This window comes from Marmota flaviventris, chromosome 2 (assembly GCF_047511675.1).
Source record: "Marmota flaviventris isolate mMarFla1 chromosome 2, mMarFla1.hap1, whole genome shotgun sequence".
NCBI classification, from domain to species: Eukaryota; Metazoa; Chordata; class Mammalia; order Rodentia; family Sciuridae; genus Marmota; species Marmota flaviventris.
In genome coordinates this window covers 57,707,146-57,712,673 of record NC_092499.1, presented here as the reverse complement: position 1 = coordinate 57,712,673, position 5,528 = coordinate 57,707,146, and the positions used below count along the sequence as shown (strand labels likewise).

Genomic DNA, 5,528 nt, shown 5'->3' with positions numbered 1-5,528 from the left:
GGCATTGTGAAAGTATTGCTATCCATACTGTAGAATTTCAACATCTTTTCAAGAGTATCAAACTAGGAATTCAGGGAGGACAGAATATATAGTTTCATTCAATGTCCTCAGGGTTTGGATAAAGATTAACTTGGTGGGTATTTGAGCATTTCATAAAAGTCTCTTAACATGCTCACCCCACTAGCAAGCAGGAGCAAAACCCCTTGTTTCCTAGCTGTTGGGATGATCATGAACATTTTTTTCTGAATACAGATGTCTATTCTTTCCTATAAAATGTCTAATAAACTACTTCCCAAATGTAGTTTCTCTCCTTATAGTTTTATTGAGCTAGTAAAATTATTTGCTGACGTTTTAAATATTGACTTTTCTACAATATACTGTGCTTCTTTTTTTCCCCTTTGCAAATTAGTCAATTTCAGAAATCGTAGGAAGTGCTCTCCCTCTAAAGACATTGAGAAACTTTTGTGAGGGTTATGCATCATTTGGGAACTGTATCACTAAAAATTAAAATGTGATGATTATACCCATTTACTAATGAGGAGGACAGTGTTAATGAAGAGAAAGAATAAATAGTTTAAGGCAGAGTTGATAGGGAATGAACGAATGGATGCCTCAGATTCCTAGCAAACGTAGAAATCATGCATAACAACAACTAAAAGGGGTATTTCATGGTGTCAGCTAATTAGTAAAAGGTGTTTATATGCTATCTGTGTATATAATACACCTGTTCACATTATTTTCTTTTTATTAATTTTCATAATTTAGTTTATCTTTGCATTCAGATTTCTTGTCACAAGTCAGATAGGCTTCATATTTCTGGAAAAGAGTACATAGATTTGCCATTATTTATGAAATTATCTACAATTGTTCATAAAAGTTGAATTGATACAAAATATATATCTATAACGTCTCTGTCCATGGGTAGGGGAAAGGGGTAGCACATGTGCCATTTCTAGTAGTTTTCAAAGATCCTTGCGCTTATTCTCACAGGCATAGCTGCTAACCCCTGTTTTGCCCTCGATTGGTAGCTTATGTTGATCTTGATGAAAGAGCAATTGATGCTTTCAGGCAATTTAATGAAGAAGAAGCTTTGTCTGTACTACAATACACTTTAAGAAAAGTGACTTGTCACATGTTCAGAATAAAAGTGCATTTTTATGTGGAGTTATAAAGACCAATAGGCAAAGAGGGAAACAGGGCATCAAGCTGCAAGAATCCACAGAGGAATCTGATGAAACCAAAATCAAGGCCTTCCTGGAGAGGACTGGTTGTACTCTGGATATAACCACTGGACAGAAGCATTATGGCGGTCCTCCACCAGACAGTGTATAATCTGGTATGCAGCCTGGCATTGGAAAAAGAATTCTTTGTAGGTAAAACACCAAGAGATTTGTATAAGGATGAGTTGGTGCCTCTGTTTGAGAAGACTGGACCTATTTGGGATCTAGGTCTTATGATAGATCCACACTGTCTGGTCAGAACAGGGGGTATGCATTTGTCACCTTCTGTGGAAAAGAAACTGCACAGGAAACTGTTAAACTGTGTGAGAGATATAAAATTTGCCCTGGTAAACACCTTGCAGTATGCATTTCTGTGTCAAACAACAGACTTTTTGTCTGATCCATCCCAAAGAATAAAGAAAACATCCTGGAAGAGTTCAGTAAAGTCATAGAGGGTTTGGTGGACATTATTCTCTATCATCAACCCAATGACAAAAAGAACAATTGGGGATTCAGCTTCCTTGAATTGAGAATCACAGTCAGCAGCACAAGCCAGACTCTGGCGGACGAGTGGAAAAGTAAAAGTATGGGGGAAACGTAGTTATAATTGAATGGGTTGACACTGTGGAAGAAGCAGATCCAGAAGTCATGGAGAGTTTTATTTGTAAGAAATTTGGCTTCTACTGTGACAGAAGAAGTATTGCAAAAGTCATTTTTTGAGTCTGGGGAACTTGAAAGAGTAAAGAAGATGAAAGATTATGCATTTGTTTATTTTGAAGAATGAGGAACTGCTAAAAAGACCACAGATAAAATGAATGGAAAAGAAATAGAAGGGAAGAAATTGAATAGTCTTAGTTAAACTTGCAGATAAGAAAAAGAAATAGCTCCAGGCTGCTAGACAGGCCTCCAGAAGCACTGCCTATGAAGATTATTACTAACACCCTCTCCCTTGCATGCCACTTCCAATTAGAGGTCAAGGTCATGGTGGAGGGGGAGGTGGATAAGGCTACTCTCCATATTACTTTGACTATGAAGGTTACTATGATGATTACTATGGTTATAAGTATCATGACTCTTGTGGTGGCTATGAAGGACCCTACTACAGCTATCATGATGGTTGTAACAGTAGGAGGACGAGAAAGAGGATAGGGAGGGCCACGTGCTCCCCCCCCCCCACAAACCAGGGTGGAACACCACCTTTGAGAGGTAGAACTGGCTCTTCTCAGAGGAGGGCACCTTTGGGACCACCAAGAAGCTCTAGAGGTAGTAGAGGGGGTCCTGCACAATAGCAGAGAAGCCATGGTTCCTATGGAGCTCCAGGCAATCTTGAGGGCAACATAGGAGGCAAGGGCAGATGGTTACAACCAACCTGATTCCAAGTGACCCCAGATCAACAACCAACAGAACTGGGGTTCCCAATCCATCACTCAGCAACTGCTTTAGTAAGGTGGTGACTATTCTGATAACTATGGTTACAATAATGACAACCAGGAATTTCACCATGATACTTAAGGGTAACAGTGGAAATAGATAAGCGAGAGCTTGAAAATGATAGTGGCAAGATATGATTGGCTCTAGATCTACTGCATTCTTCAAAAAAAAAAAAATGGCTTAACGGTTTCATCTTTGACTAGCCATTTGCTTCCATTTGTATTGGGCTGAAGAAATCACTATTGTGTATATACCCAAGTATTTTTATTATCCTTTTCATAAATGTTCTTGGACATTGGGCTTTCAGAGTTCCCTCATTCTGGGGATTACAATGTTTTTATCATTTCAGGCTTCATTTTAGCTTCAGAACGAGCTTTTAAATCATGATTTTACAAAACCTTTGGTCTGGACAATTTAAACTTTTTTTAAAATTTGGGATAGAATACATAAGAGTATGAAGTATGCTATAAATACAAATACAAGCAAGTGCTTTGTTTTAGTAGTTTTAAGAAATTAATGCAAACAAATTTAAGTTTTCTTATATTGAAAATAACCTATGCTTTTGAAGAATGAGGAGCAGCTATAAAGACCACAGATGAAATGAATGGAAAGAAATAGAAGGAAAAGAAATTGAATAGTCTTAGTTAAACATTGTCTTAGTTAAATAGTCTTAGTTAAACATTGCCCAACAGTGATTCATCAACTATGGACTACAAACATAATGATATGTAACATATAGCCTAACATATAAGAAAACTTAAATTGAAAATAACCTATGATTTTATGTTTTGCATTTTTAAATTGTTATAGGTTACCTGCATTTTTAAATTGTTATATCCTCACAAGTTATGACATCTGCCCTACAAAATTTGTTTGGCTTAAATGTCGAAGCCATGACAATTTGCTTTTTAACGTGATTGAATTTCCAATTTCTTGTTCATATAAAATTTCAATAAAACTCAAAAATCTATTCCAAAATAAATTTAAAAAAATACATCCATGAGAGGCGACCTATGCCACGAAATAATTACGAGTCTAATTTTCTATCTTTTACAGCTAGATTGCTTTTCAAAATTTGTAGTGTTTAATTTCATATTCATATTGCTTTGTATAATAAACAAATCAATACTAGTTAAATTAATAAATAGTAATAGATTAATATCAAATAAAATAATTGTATACTAATAATGGAAATAAAGAATTGATAAATGATTCTTACAAGATAGATGTATATAGTTTCATGCTGATTAATTAAAATAAGTAATTGAGAAACACCACTATTACTAAATTAAGCAAGGGGTATATTGTTAATAAAGAAGATACTTGAGGATTCAAGACATTCCATAGCAATCAATACTAACCATATAAGTATAGAAAATGATGGAATTTCAATAGGATTATTGTTATAGAAGGTGTTTGTAACAATTTATTTGCCACATGTTATTTGATTCATATTTTCTTAAAAGCATTAGTTAAAAATCTCTTTATGATCATCTGGTATGGATTTTGTCATTGAATGAACAGAAATCATAAAAAACTACCTGCTCTGTATCATAACCTATTCAAGAAATTACTTTCTCATAATTCATGTTTTAACACAGGAGCTTATTGAATGTTCATAATCTTTTAAATAAATTTTCTTGGTTGTGAGAATTTCTGTATCTAAATTTCATATTAAGTAGTAATTGTGCAGTAATACAGGACATTTTAATATGAATTTTTAACTCCCTTTAATCAAAAATGGTAAGTTCTTAATAAGAACCAACAAAACAACTGAGAAGGTGGTGCCAGGAGTAGACAGCTTAGTTCAGAGCTATTGCTCTATTTGAGAGAAAACACAGATCATGAAACTGTTCTAAAATGGAACCAGGATTGGAAAATGTAAAATCACTTGGTAGATCTCCATGAAATTTTGGCTTCAATGTCAAGACTTATGATGCCAAACGTGCACCAAGAGTGTATGAAAAGATTTATTATTTACCTCAGGAAGCCATCTAGTGGGGCAGGGCAGCTTCCCAGAGAGGTAGGAAAATGGCTTGAAAGAACAGGAATGGGAGAAGGGGCTGGCTTGGAATTTCATAGTAGTAGTAAGGGAGTAGGACCAGGATTAGAGTTCCTAAATATGCGGCAAATTTCTCTCTCTTATTCTCTGTGGTTTCTGTGTCTCCTTCATGGTTTCTGTGCATATGAAGTGAGTTAGATCCCTGCCAATGCTGAGTTGGGTAAGACAGATACCAGTCCCTCTGGCAGCTCTCCAAAAAATCCATAACACTTCATTCACATTCCACTCCTCTTCCTCCTTTCTGGGGTAGAAGCTTTGAGTTGTACTTCTTCTCATGATTGCATTGAGCCACAGCAGCCACAGCAAGCCACACTCCCCCAATTTCTCTTTGTTTCAGTAGCTTCCAAACTCTGCTTGTTTCATCAATATTCCAGGTGAGGTGAAATAGAAACCAATCCCTTGGACAGCACTCTGAAAATCTAGAACCTTGGTTGCATGCTTCTTCTCTTCTTCACCCCATGTCCTATGGGGAAGTATTGGTCTGGGGTCTTCTCTATTCTTTGTTGCAGGATTGAAGGAAGAGAAAATGTGTGTAAAGTGAAATTACTTTTCTTACCCTTTCCAGTGATGTTCCTTCTTGGCATTGTATTCGCCCATGGCACCACAGCCTCTTAACTGGTTTCTGGAAATCTCCAAACAGTATTTTGTCCATGTATCTTTGTTAATTGGTATTGCTAAGGTGGGGAACTTAAGACCTGGGATTTCCTATTCTGCTGACATCCCTCCTCTCCTTTGCCCTTTTAACCTGTATCTGGGCAAACTAATAAGAAACCAGAATAGAGGACTAAAAGTTCTTATTGCCATTTCACTTATGA

At 36.2% G+C, this 5,528-nt stretch overlaps 1 pseudogene; it reads left to right on the top strand.

The window, feature by feature from the left end:
• The first annotated feature begins 1,012 nt into the window (after positions 1-1,012).
• Positions 1,013-2,750, top strand: LOC114088086 (heterogeneous nuclear ribonucleoprotein R-like; annotated as a pseudogene).
• The last annotated feature ends 2,778 nt before the right edge of the window (positions 2,751-5,528 follow it).